Below are 15298 nucleotides of genomic sequence, written 5' to 3' on the forward strand. Positions count from 1 at the left end.
GAGATGGATGAGCCGCTGTGTGATTCATGATTATTCATGATCTTCTCCAGGATTCATATACAGTTCATTCAGGTGGAATCTACAGTATGTGGACCAGATGGACACAATAACAAAAAGTCAACGCTGTGCATTTCACACATACCGCTTGTTTTGGACAGACTTGATGATAAGGGTCATGCCCCATTCAGAACTGAACTGAGAATGCTTTTTAAATTCCAGTTCCAAAAGAAGCAGCCTTTTAAGTGAACTTGAATTGATGTGATAAACAGGATGAATGTAAAGTAGAAGGATTAGAATGATTTGATAGGCTAGGTAAAAATTGTTTTTTGAATTTCAAAGTTTGTCAATATATATATGGTTTAAAGGTTTTTATAAAAAAAAAGCCTTGAAGTTTTAAGGACAGAGAATAGATGCATAGATGGTTTGAATGAGCAATAGATGTGTCAAGACATTGTTTTTTTAAGTAAGGTATTTTTAAAGATAGATTATTATTAGATAATTATTAGAAATGTGTAGATACATAAATGTTGGATGGATGGATCGATGGATCGATGGATGAGGGATATGAATCCATTGCTATTTTTTTGATAGCAAACAATGAAGAGATGCTTGACTGTGTAGTTATGATAGTTATTAGCAAGGCCAAATGGGGTCATGCTTGAGCAGCATGCAACAAATTGGAAGCACTGGGAATGTATTGAGCCTCTGAAGGGTGCTGAATATAAACTCTCATTGTCGTGGTGCAGTGGCTAATCACTGACACTTGCGTGTGTTCTGCTGCGTTTGTTTTGCTGTGCACCTGCTGTTTGTTTGCTGCAGCTGCTTTGTGTTTTTTGTTGGTTTTATGTGGAAATACAGACTAATTGCTCTGTTGGTAATGCTCGGTCGAAGTCCGATGCTGTTGGTCACAGTTAGTAATAGCCTATTGTTTTTTGTTTTGTTTTTAAATCAACATGAAATAAGAAATGACTCAAAAATCTAATGAAAAATTAACATCCTCTGAAAATGGCTTGCCTTTGTTGATTACCCCAAGTTCAGCTGGGTAAGGGAAAAACAATAAAAATAACATGAATTAGCAAAGAAGTTATGTATAAATTAATCAAACCTATAACATTTTATGACTTTGATTAATATATGTAATGTCATTGGTAATAATATTATTTTTATTGTATTTATTGTGTAATGATTGACCTCCATGATTTTTTATTGAATATTCTGTCATTTAGAAATATGACACATTACTGATGTTAAATGTGTGCAGATGTCATTTTATTGATTTAGCATTTTCATGAAACTTAGATACATTTATAATATTTATAAAAAAGAAAAAAAAATTGGGAGTAAAATAGTGAAGTTCTAGTGAATAATAGAGTGAGAAACTTCCATCACAGCACATTCATCCTTGAGTACATTTCATGGATTCATCCTCTCGCCTCTCATCGGTAGATCAGATCTGAAGAATGGACGTTGTGCCAAACAGATGAAGAGAATCCTGGCGGGCGGAGCAGAAGGATGGATGTTTATGTAGGAGATGTTACCGTTTTGATTCAGGATCAAGTTCTCTCCTCCTTATTTTCTTTTCATTATGGTAAGTGATTTCTTTCAGTTCCTCAGTATGTTTAATCTGGAACACCTCGTACATTCCCAAAGGATATAAGATGCACTTTAAGCTTTCATTTGTTTGTTTACACTGATTGACTGTAATTTACAGTTTAAGAATGCCTGTCCTTTTGGCAATCAGGTTTAATTATTTATTTGCATCCAGTTTTATTCAGCGCAGAACATCTGGCACGTTAATAAATAAATAACTGGGCAACATTTGCATAAATCTTTAAATGGTATTTACCTGAGCAAATCATGCTGCCACATGCTGCCAAATGTTAAGTCTGTACAAATCCTGAAGTGCAAAGAAGTCAAAAAATAGTTTGGCCTAAACTAAAGATCTATGCATTTAAATTACATATACAATTTCCATCAATTCGGATTTGTGATGCATTATGAACACACATAAATGAAATGGGTCAGTTTTTTTACAATAGTACTAATAAACTGTTTTAAATACACAAGATCAGTTTTTATAATTATTTTGGATTTTATACATGTTTACATGTGGATATACTAAAATTCATTTAGTTTTAAGCTCATACATCTTAACAAATTAAATATTGATTGATGTTTCACCATGTTCATACTTTTTAATTTAAAGCTGTGGTAGGGAACTTTTGACGCTCTAGCGGTTAATAAACTGAACTGCTTGCGTCTTGCAGAAGAACATTGTAGCCGGAACTACTTCTCTCTGTTTATGTCTATGAAGAATCACAAAGGTACTGGGTTACTCCGCCGAGGTATCCCCGAAGCAATCTAAAATAGTCCGAATATAAACACTTATTATAGGTGCACCCTAGTGATTCAGGACAAGCCAAAAACACGTTTTGGAAAATGGATTCATGGTGTACTCTGGGAGGAGCCAGAGGAGCTTGATTTTTTTCACGGATTATCTATCTCATATTCTACTGTCAGGACATAATGACAGGTTTAACAAATATGTAAAAAATATTTTTTACTAAAGTTCCCTACAGCACCTTTAAATTGTCACAATGAACGGATGTATGCTAATTCCAATCAATTTGAATGAATGCATTTTGAAAATACGAATTCTTTTAATTAAAGAACATTTATGCAAATTAAATACTGCTTTTTGCACAACTAGCCATATTTTAACCATGTTCGTACTCTTTAACTAAATACATTTAATTGTTTTGCGGATTCTGAACAATTTGAATAAATGCATTTTGAAGATATGATTTAAATAAATGAAAAAGATTCAATTACTATAGCTTCTAATAATCAATGTTTTTGTTTTTTTTATTTCAGAAATCTCACCTGTTTCATATACTGTATGTTTGACGAAATGTATCAAATTAAGTTTATTAGTTAATGTTAAAACAGTGTAATCCAAATGGTAGGAAATGCAATTAAAATGCATGGATCTTAAATTTAGGCCTACATATTTTGGAGTGTGGTCCCCATTTAGTCCATCAGCATCTCATCGGACAGTGAAACACGACTCCATGTGATGTAAGGCAGGGCAGGGTTTGTGGCCTCTGTGTTTCTGAGGGCATCACCTCTCTGAGGGAGAGCACATGGGATCGTGTGATGACTCCAAAATGGAATACTGACTGAAAAAAGCATTCGAGCTGCAAACAAACTGCAGATGTTCAGGAACCCTTAATGCAGGAGAGAAATTTACACATCCCTGCTGGTGGCCTGCAGGCGTCTTTTCCTCAAAACTCTCTTTGTTTTGGAGGTACAACAAGATGCTCATGAGAAAAAGGTTTATGTAGAGAGGCTTTTGACAACATAAGCTTAAAGTTTGATCAATTTTGCTTCTTATTTCGGCCAAGAATCACCTGGACAGAAAGGTCGGTCTGAATTAGATGTAATGTGACCAAACACAAATTTATAATAGTACAATCTTAATGGATTGTTTGGGCACAATGCTTGTCAGCAGACATTTAGCTTCATAAATATATGACTTGGCATAATGTATTCAGAATAGTCTTTTTTTAAGGCCGCAAAAATTGCCAAAACCATCGACTAGTCCTTCCTCCGAGCGCTCATTGCAGCAGTTGGGGATCTTGAAAAGACAATTAAAAAAACGCATGCACTCGGACACCCGGACATTGCATAAAACCTGCCGATCTGATCGGAGCATGCCTTTGTTTTGTGTACAGTATCCACCAGATGGTCCTCAGCATGATTTACTGCGGATTTCGCGTCGATTTTTGGCCGGAGATAGTGGGGTGACATAAAAACGTGATGTATTTCATGCAGTAGTCCAGAGGTTTGAGCCCAGAGCTTGTGTGCAAAGGTTCAGTGACCAGGTGGTTTCGTTGAAGTTTGCTGGCAGAATCGCAGGTTCTCATGAACTTAATGTCTTAATAAAGTCACTATGGATAAAAGCATCGACTAAATGACACGTAATGTGATCAGGCAGCTGTTGAGTCTGCGGGAAACTGATTTCAGCGTGCCATCTGTGACAGTTTTAAGAAAACCTGATAATTATTGGAGGCTGAAGTATTTCTTCCAACATCTGAGTTACATTTCCTCTCTGTTTACGTTCTTTTATCGCTAATCTTTGTCAGCCAGCCAGATGCTTCGTCCGCCCCCTGCAGACTTTCGCTTTTGACCACATGCATCTTTTGACAATGAACAATTATGGCGAACGCTCTCCTCCGCTTTGTTTAAAAGCAAGAATTTGTTTGCTCATGAAGAATGGCGATTCTTCATTTATCGTGATCAGAAACACGTTCAGCTGTTTTACACACATTTCTAAGACCATGTGTTTCAAAACACACATGATGATTGTCACAAGATGAGTCTCACATGCAGAGTTACAAGTCCAAAGGGGTGACATTCACCAAATCTAGAATTAGGCTTCGTTTTTATTATGCAACATGCAGTGCATTCATTTTTCTTTTAATATTTGGGTAGATTTATGACCTAGGGGTTTTTTATTCATTTTTTTTTATTCATGAGATTTACTCAAATATTCATTCAGATGCTCTTAGTGTCTCAATATGCAAAATTGCAAATCATATCTATAAATCTTTAAATGTGCTTGATATTTCCTTTAGTTAAGATAACACATTCCATTCTGGCAGATATGCTCTGGAAATTTAATAATTAGAAAAAATAAATATATAATAAATTCTCATCCATTAGCAGAAGAAAAGCCGTGCTGGGCTTCTGTAAATGTGATGTTTTCAAATCCCAGATGATCCTGGAAATGAATCATCTTTGCTCATTTGATGAAAAATAAATTTAGTGTATTATTTTTATTTTAAGCAAGGATATTAGTGATTTATAGAGTGATATTTTCCTCCATTCCTAACCCATTAGTTGGAAATATGTGGATTGGAAAGAAGATGCTTTATCAAATAGCGTACAATAACAAGGAAAAAGTCTATTTCATTAATAGCACTTATGAAATCTTTTGTTTATAGGTTTGGATCCAATGCGATTGTAAATTTGCCAGAGTTTAGGCCAGTCCAATTTAGGAAAAATATTTTTGCTGTGTAAACTATTATGAATCATTTCTTTTTTTAATTTATTGAACATGACTTGCTCATAAGAAGTCAAGACAACCAGTTTATTTGTTTGTCAAGTATGTCTATCACTCTTAGTCATATTAATATACTGTTGATGACGGATTCTCTAGTTTTGAACGTGTATCATGGCATCATGCAAGATCAAGTATGCATGTACAGAATAAATATTTAAACTTATCCCTAACCGAACATCATGAATAGCTCAAATGACGCTGTTTTTGAGGAGGTGCATGTGCTGTTGCTTTAAGAGTTTTGCACGTGCAAAGCATCACTCACAAATTTTAGAAAATGAAAAATCATGTTGTTTAATGTTAAAGCCCAAAGGATGAACTGCATCCATTACCACAGGAAACCAATTCTCAGTACTGACAGATGATATCCAGGACTGCAATTTAGATTAATACGCCAAAATCACACTGTCCATTACAAAAAACTACAGCAAGATGTGTGAACACATGGAATGTAATCTTGAAATAAATAAACAAGCGTCATAATGTTGTGATGAACTATCTAGATCTTATTTAACCACTGAATACAATTCTATAATAAGAAATTATGACATTTAAATATGATATTTTTGTTGCATCTGCAGCCAATGAGCCTTATAACGGCCAAATAGCAGCCTAATCTCACTTAGGCGCTGTTTACACATCTGTCTGGAGTGATCCGATCACATGTCAGCCGAGACAGATGGCTGTTTACACCTGGTACTAACATGTCTCAAATGTTTACATAGTTCTAGATTGAGAGGTTGCTTTCATTTAAACTGGCAAAGTTTGATTGCATGTGAGGTGAGTCGACGGCCTGCGGTGTTGATGCATCAAGATGCATTAGTGTTTACCCTGCACATGCAATCTGACCGCAGCGTGATCACAAGATCCATTGGATGCAGATTTAGAGCTGACTTGTGAACAGATAGCACGCACTGAAAACAATTGGTGTTGGGTTTACTTTGTAATTATTTGTGACACATACTAGCAGTTTCTGAGTGGAAATTGGCATGCAACAATGAATTAAGCGTCAAATGTTAAAGAGAGACAGAAGTAGTATTTGAAGTGGTATTTTCTTGTAAAATATACTTCAATAACCTTTGAAAAAAAAGTTTTTTGACAGAGCAGAACACAACCCATGTCTTTCTTGTTTCTCTTTCAGATCAGCTAATGATGAAACAACAGTTTGAAAGACTAATAAACCTAAAATTTCAGTGGGACCGCATTTAAAAATATCCACAAAAAACACATTGAGTACTATGGTTATAAACTCAAAAATGAACATTTGCTGCAAAATTACCCTCAGGCCATCCAACATGAAAATGATTTTGTTTCTTCATGGGAACAGATTTGGTTGAATGTAGCATTTGTCTGAAACACCTTACTGATGGATTTGTTTCTTACAAACACAGCTTTTCACTTCATAAGACGTTAACTGATGGACTGGAGCGGTGTGGATTACTTGTGGATTTTTGTGATGTTTTTATCAGCTGTTTGGATTCTTATTCTGATGGCACCCATTCACTGCAGAAGATCCATTGGTGAGCAAGTGATAGAATGCTACATTTCTGTAAATCTGATGAAGAAACAAACTCATCTACATCTTGGATGGCCTGAGGGTCAGTAAATTTTACTAAATTTTCAATTTTTGGTAAACTATTCCTTCATGTACTGTATGTGCAACAGGAGTGCACACTTGAATAGATATTGAATAAATAGAAAAAATATTTACATTAACATGCTGTATGTTTTTAATCCAGATACAGAAGTCTATGATCAATAAAATATGAAAAAAAGTAATTTTCCCTACAGTGTGGAAAACTACAGACATTCCCAGGGAAGGGTAGATTTTTCCCTTTGAAAGAAAAAAAGTGAAGCATTGGTCAGTGAGGAAAGAGCGTTTATACTTTATTTCCTGTGCACCATAGTCAAAGTGGACCAGCGAAACAGACTTCATAGTGTGTAACATCCAATAAACAAGCCAACAGTTGTTCAGGAGGATCCAGCAGCATTCAGTTCCTGTGTGAAGAAATCTGGTCACTGGATATCATCAATGAAAGAAAAAAGGATTCATCTGTACTCTGCGGGAATTTTTATAATTCTGCTGGCCAAAGCTCGACAGTCTTGTTTTAACCCCTCGTGTCTCTTAGGATGATCTCACACTAGAATCCACTTGACATCAGTGTTTATTATTAATGCTTTCTTTCTTTTGCATTTTCTTTCATTTGCACTTTCTTTCTTTTGCATTTTCTTTCTCACTTTCCATATTTTATATCTTTCTTTTTCTCTTTCTTTCACACATTCTTTCAAACTTCTGCACTGTCTTTTGCATTTTCTTTCGCACTCTCTGTATTTTGTTTCTATTGCACTTTATTTCTTTCTTTCATACTTTCTTTTGCAATTTTCACACTTACACTCTTTCTTTTGCACTTTCTGTATTTTGTTTTGTTTCTTTTGCTTGCTCGACCTCTCACTCTTGCATTTTCTGTAGTTTCTCTCTTTTTTGCACTTTCTATCACGTGCACTTTTTTCACACTCCTGCACTTTTTTGCATTTTCTTTCTTTCTTTTTTATTTCTTTCTTTCCTTCCTATCTTTTTTTAAAATTTAGAAATGCTAGACATATTATTTTAAAAAATCTCAAACTAATACAAATGACAAAAACATTAAAACTAAACTTAAAGTGAAAATTATTCCAAATATGAATAAACAATTATATTTTAACTTCAAAAGGTCTTGTTTAATTCAGTGTAGTACTTTTCTATTTATTTGTAATTATATACAAAACTATTTCTTACTAGCAATTTCTAAGCTAAATAATATATATATATTTTTAGTGCAAGTAGCCAAAAAAAAAAACAGCAGGTAACTTCCTCTGTAATTTTTACAAAAGATGACTAAGACATTAACTGGATTAAAACTTCAAAGTGAACTCTAGTCCCTTCTGAATAGGCCTGTGGAGTCCCAGCAAATCCTCACCCCATAATGTTTGGCAGGCTAATCAAACCTCCTCGCATGCTGAACTGTCCCATGTGCTGCAGGTGGGATGGTGTGAAACAGAACGATGATTTCACAATTGATCCAAGACGACATGCCCCTGATGTGCTAAACCAACACAAAGACATCAACAAGCACAAATGCAGACTTTCAGTTGCATGCATACTTCTGAACAAATCCACCTAATCCCTCCTCTGCTCAGGTATGCTTGCCTGTTCGCTTTAACACAAAGAGGAGTGTCTCATCTTTCACCAGTGTGTTGTCCTCTAATGCGAAGGGGATTTACCCTGTTGAGTGTTGATAGTGATCTGTCATTTATAACATGACGGGGAAGAGCAAGTACTCTCTAACAGTATAACCTTTTGAAATTGCTATTTCAATGTACAACAGTAAAAATGTACGAGTTTTCACAGTATCTCATGTTATTCAGAAAAATCAATTCACGGATTCATAAATTAAACAAAATAGATATATTGTCTATATTTTGTATTAATATTTATAATTAATAATGTAATATTAAAATTGAACATTAAAAATACTATAAAATAAAAATGTAGTAGTATTTTATCTTGCTTAATGATTATTATTAATATTTTAATGAAAAAAACTCTACACATGAAAAAGTACATGAAACAATAATGTAGCAATATTTTATTAAATAAAACCGTTGGAAAGTGGCTTTCCCAGCGCTGTTCGCATCAGGCAGGTTTCATCTCCAGACGGCCAAAGTCTTAGCAGTTGTCAAAGCTTAATGTGTTTTATTGGCTAAAACTATTGCATGCATTGTGAGGAATTTACAGATGTTACTAAAATGACTTTACCACAAAACACCTCAAGGGCCATAAATGTCTTTCTTACTCATTCAGCCCACTTTAGCCTTTTATATTTACAGTCAACTTTCCTGCACAAAATTCAAAGATGGAAAATAAAAATAAAAATCACAAAAATCTCAAATCAAATGTCCGTTTTATGTCTGATATTGCTCCTGAAAAACATACAGTAATACTAAGAACTGTATGTAGTTTTGACATCTGAGCAACATCCGAGATAAAACTCACTGAACCCCATATTATCCGAAGTTGGATTTGGGATTTTCCTGGGCATCTCTACCTTCTGATCATAAAAAGGCATTCCATTGCACAATGCTTGGAATATGTGGTATAAAGAAACAAACTGCTTTGCAGGTGTACGATTAATCAACAAAGAATTCTGTGGATGATAGAAGACGCTGTGCAATGCTGCCATTTGTGCTGAAAGTGTAAAATTATAGATGGAAAAGTGCAAAAGTAATGTAGGAGTTTATGTTTATCATCAGTTGTGGATGTCGGGGATTTCAGCATGACTTCAAATGTAATTTGCGTTGTTTTTTTTGTCGCAGAAAGTCGGAAATTCCAAATTGAATGGAATGCAGTTCAAGTTTCCTGAGCTTTAAAGGGGAAAAAATAGAGCAAACTCAATATTTTCGGTTCACATTAGGGCTCAGTGATATGTAAAAAATATCTTATTGATTATCGCCATTAAAATTTCACGATTTCCGATAATATCGTCTATAAATCGTGTATAAATTAAACATAATCATATTGAATACATGGTTTAATATTTGCATTTTATTACATATAAAACTAAATATAATTCATATTTTAATTTTAAAAATCAATATAAACAATATAAAATATGAATATATTCTATTTTAAGTCATATTTATATTTACAATTTTAGTTAAAAAATTATATAACGAAACATCACAAAAATAAAATATAAAATATTACAAGTTTATTTATATTTAATATTTGATTAAAAAAAATAATAATATAGTAGTAACAATTTATATTTTTTTTATATTTATAACCAAGAAAAGGAGAATGTTTAAAAGAAGTTAAAAACATTAAATATTAAATCAAAATAAAACCAGCATAAAAACATAAAAAATCTGCATAAAAAAACAGTAGTAATATTTTTATATTGTATTAATGTTGATATTAATAAATATTTAAAATGAAATAGAAACATTAACATTTATGTAAAATAATTTATTTTAATAATATTCATTGATATATATATAAGTAATATTTTACAGTAAGAATTATAAATTGAAAAATGTTATAAAAATGTATTTCCATGTTATTTTTATATAAAATAAGTAACTCGACAATTTTGCTTAAGTAGCTAGCTTTTTCAAGTGTTTTTATTTAACATTCCTTGTACATTAATTTGTATTTTCCTAGTTCTATCATCATATTTTTGTCTTTTTTGTAATTTGGCCATACAGTTGCTGATAAGTACATCCGCATTTTTTACATTTGCGGAGCAATCCGAGAGAAGTTTACTGTAAACACACACATGTATGATTCTGAATCTAGATCTGAAGCTGGGACAGACTCTCCACGTTGTTTACAAACGTGTCTACATAACCATCCCAGCGTTTACCACGCAGACGACCGTGGCTTAAGTGTAGAAAGTGACAGCGCAGTACATCAAGCTAATTAATGTCAGAGACAGAGAGAGAGAGAGGCTTCATGTGGTCGCCACTGCTCTCCATATTTCACATTTATTCTCTCACATGTCAGTTGCTGTGCTAATTTAGATAAATTGCAGTGAGATTAATCAAAAACGTGTTCCTGATTTCTAACTCAGGAACCGCCTCTCATCTCAGAAACACTGATAGAGAAATCAGACAGTCTGAGATCAGAACATGGAGCTCATTTGAAAAAGACAAAGCATACATTTTTGGTGAGTCATTTATAGGGTTATATTAGAGGTTCACCAATTAATTTGTACTATAAATCATGCTATTTAATTTTCAAAGTAGCTAAACTTGTGTTTTTCACCTGGCGGACGATTAAACAAGTGATAAATAACAGACTTTTTAAGGAGGCAAGCAGGGTTGGAAAAAATTATCAAAATCCTCCACAAATTCAAGATAAATGTGCAAAAATTGCCCGTGCAAAATTCAATTAAATTATTTTGGCTATAGCGATTGAAATGAAAATCAATTACATGCAGATCTGCACACGCTCCTTCAGATTGCTTTTCATCCGTAGTTTTTTGCAGCATTTCGACACAGTAACCAATCACACGTGTTTCTGTTGAGCTTATGAATGCAATGGCCAATCAGATGCGTCAGCACTAAAAACGCTGGTTGTGTGCATGCTCACAAATTCTCTCATCATAAACAAACAAGTGCAGAAATTATGTAAGAAACTCATTTCACAGCTTCAGTGATTATAACGGGAGTTTTTCAGTTGATAAGCCTTCCCAAAGCACAAAACGTTTTTACTATTAGTCGATATTAATAATCATTATTACAAATCTCAAGAGTAATAATTGACAAAAATTATTATTTTTTTCATACTATTTCAGCCCTACCCTATGGGGGTTTTAATTGAATTAAACAGTTTCTTGTTTAATGGTAAGTTATTCGGATTGATTGAATTGGTTTATTTGTTAAAGTATCTGACATTAAAGACAACACAGATATAATTAATAAGAATTACCCTTACAAATGTAAAAATGCTCCAAAATTCAATTGCAGGTTGCAAATATTGCCCCTTAATAGAAATGTTTTTTCTGACACTGCCACCAAGACATATTTACAAACCAGAATTGACTTGAACCAGTCAGAACACTTTAGTGATCGCACAGCGACACTCTAGAAAAGGTGAAGTTTTCTTGCTCTTCATGTTGTTTCCATGTTAGTAAAGCGATGTCTGCACATGAGCGTTTAAAGTGCCGTAATTGCTCCTGCTATTGTGACATCATTCAACTAATGGGGAGCTTAAAGAATTAAGAACTATTTCTGGACATTTCCCACTCATGACTTCTTATTAAATACTGGATTTTTATAACTCCTTCTGCAGCCTCAAGAAACTGTGTTTTATTGTAGCAGTTTACCAACAAGATTTTATGAGACTTCATGGAAAATGGCTCTTCCAAGAATGCCAAGTGATTCACGGTTGTGTAACGGCGTTCAGATACTTGACTACATACCAGCACTGGGTGATTTTTCACTGAGTGTCACTGGAGGTTTCATAATGTCTGTCTGTCTGTCTGTCTGTCTGTGCAACATTGACACGGTTTTTGAACAATGTTTTCTGTAGATCTACAGATAAAAGACAGTAAAATATATTCATCACAATTGTTGATGTATCAATTCATACAATGCACATAGCTTCAAATCAGCTTTACAACAATAATAATGTTAATGTTGCAAAATGTATCAATTATAAATTTTAGCTGGGAAGTGAATCTATAGAAGACATTGATTCAAAACAGTGTCAATGTTGCAAAGATAGATAGATAGATAGATGGATAGATAGAAAGACTTCATAAACACGGTAAAGGAAGCATTAATCATTGATTTATGACTTTGTCTGCTTTTCGTTTCAGATGTGTTTTCAAGAGAGGACAGCTAATTCTGAAAAATGGTCAAAATCAAGCCAAACGCATGAATGTGAGCAGACGTCTGAGCTAATGTCTAGGATCGGGAGCCTTTTCTGTGGGGTAAGAAAAGGAAATTGTGCCCCCTACCGATCCAAACTGTGCTTTCTGATTCTGTTCTGAGCCAGAGGCTTCTCTCCATCAACATGAACGTGTGCCAGCACGCCACTCCTCAATCAGATGACCTTGGCAGCGGGACGCAGCCAACGAACTCGGAGCAAAAGAGCTATCCATCACGCCGCAGACAGACCGCCTGTCACTCGGTTATCATGCCTCTGAAAACTCAGACTGATGTCTCAGGGAGCCATATGGTGAGGAGATCCAGTGTTTACTCCGAGAGGAGCTGTGATTCATGGCTAAGTGATGCGAGTTAACGTGTCTTGAATGAGACAGACCTCCTGTCCGGCGCTCGTCCTTGTCACTGAAGGTTTTTGTGAAGGTTTCAAGGTTCGTCTGAGAGAGCCAAACGTCCTCGGTGATCGTTTGAAGGTGCTCGAGGTGTCTGTCGGCTCTGTGCAAACGAGAGGGAAGTGAACACATTCCAAAGTGGTGAAACAAAGCTGTTTTCCCAACCACTGAAAGTGTTTACAGATGTGCCGTCAAATTTTACATCTCAAAAGTCATCTCGGCACTGAGCACTCTTTAATACATAACATTAAAAACACTGTTGCAAATCTGTCACCGGGCACAAACGGCTTTCCAAGAGAAGAAAACACACATGCACAAACACTAGCTTAACTCGATGAAATGTAAAGCTCTGTGACACAGCGATCTTCATTTGTGCCGTTTTCTTAGGCGCTGAGAGGGGGTGGAAAATAATCGTAGCACATGTCCTCAGACTCGCAGACTTGTGCATGGAGACCAGATGCTGCCTCAGAGGGACTGTGTCTGGGATCGGCCTGCTGGGAATTGGTTAGTCGATCCCATGCGCAAAGGTGATCCGAACACAACTGGACAGAGCTAAATACAGGTGTGAACGGAGCCAAACATGCTTTCTGATATAAACTCTCAAATGACATGCAGAATTGCAAGTGAGTATTTGAATCAACAGTTATAATGCATTATAAAACTAATCTATTCATCATTACATTTTTATTTTTAACATTTTGCATCTATAGTATAAATGCTAATTCATCCTAGCTTAAAAGGACAGTTTACTGTAAAAAATTACTCGTATTTTTTCATTATTATTTTTTAATATTATATATATATATATATATATATATATATATATATATATATATATATATATATATATATTAGGCCTGGGCAAGTTAACGTAATTATCGTGCATTAACACAGTTTTTATTATTATGAAAGTCCATTGTTCACAAGCGCAGAATACACATACAGACAAATCATGGGTCACAGGAGGGATCGATGCTCCTGATCAAATTAAGGCTAAGCATCGGCATTCACAAACCACTGTCCACTGTTATTTTTAACAGAAAAGAATGCCTCAAGCTCGTTAACATGAACTCATAAATGGGAAACAGGACGTTTACAATAGTACGTGAAGACAGCAGAGAAGCGTTCTCGCTCAACACAGTGGAGTGCATTGTTTTGTTAACTTTGTGGTTTATTATTTTGGGTTGTATGGGACACGGTAACACATGGCCCTCTCAAAATATATAGCTTTACACATCTATTGCTTCTGCTGCTCAGAAATATTCATGCAATCATTCAGCACGTATCAGAAGATCTGCACTCCGTCGTGGTTAGTGCTCACACTCACTGGTATAAGTCAACTGCGCTCTGGCCCACCTCTTCAGGGACTGCTAAATGACTTCTAGTCAAACAAACCAGGCTTTGGGGGTTAAGATTGCCTAGTGTGAGCACACAATAATTATTTTCCTGCATCCCGCACACGTGAGTCTCTACCTGCACATCAAGTGTTGTCCTGCATCACACTCTGCTTTGATAGATCCCGTGATCGTGCAGGTCTCTAATAGGAAGATGCCTGTTATAATGTTGGGATCGAGGCTCTAGACTCTGAGCATAACTCGTTTTTCTCTAACACTATAAAATATTGTATTGTATAATGTTATACAATATTGTATTGTACAAGTATTGTATTTTTGTACATTATATATAATATATAGTTTAAACTATTTTTATTATTATTTCATTATTCAATTTATACATTTAATAAAATTTTTGCATTTATTGCATATATTCATAGTATTATATTTTTATGCTTTAAATGCATTATAATTAGTATAATTCAGGTATAATGCATTATAACACTTATCTGCTCATTGTTACACATTTTTTATGCATTTATTATTTTTAATGCACCTTATAATGTATATCTTAAGTACACCGTTTTAATGCATTTTCTTATTAATCTGTTCATTATCTGTGCATTTAAAACATTACAAACCACCAATTTCTGATGTAACAAGGAATCTGCAAATATTATAATGCATTTTAACTTTGGTTAAAAATCTTAATGAAAAGATATAATGCATTATAAAGTACAATGGCATTTAAAATGTCACAATGTATTTTTTGTGCAAAACTGCATAATTTTTTCATTTATCATGCATGAGTGTTAAGGACACATTAAACCAAAAAATACAAACTAGAAATATAGATGTGCTTGTATAACTACAGTACATTGTCTGAGCCTCAATAACAAGTCAGTTGTTTCAGAACCTAAATGCATTATTCTCATTGACTCTGAAGGCTAGGTAAATATTAGGCTAGGCAAAGTAAATATAAAATACCGGAAAGGTTTTGTATTTCATTGTGATTTTGCAAT

General features: G+C 34.4%; 1 long non-coding RNA gene across 1 annotated transcript in view; it reads right to left on the reverse strand.

Annotated features, from left to right (window-relative positions):
• Positions 1–6984: 6984 nt before the first annotated feature.
• Positions 6985–15298, reverse strand: part of LOC127983472 (uncharacterized) — a 49537-nt gene continuing 41223 nt past the window's right edge. Inside the window, exons 2-3 of the long non-coding RNA XR_008160450.1 lie at positions 8080–8205; positions 6985–7120 (exon numbers count right to left, since the gene is read on the reverse strand). This is a non-coding gene — a long non-coding RNA (uncharacterized LOC127983472). The remainder of the gene's footprint in view (positions 7121–8079; positions 8206–15298) is intronic.

The sequence above is a fragment of the Carassius gibelio genome, chromosome B20, assembly GCF_023724105.1.
Source record: "Carassius gibelio isolate Cgi1373 ecotype wild population from Czech Republic chromosome B20, carGib1.2-hapl.c, whole genome shotgun sequence".
Classification (NCBI taxonomy): domain Eukaryota; kingdom Metazoa; phylum Chordata; class Actinopteri; order Cypriniformes; family Cyprinidae; genus Carassius; species Carassius gibelio.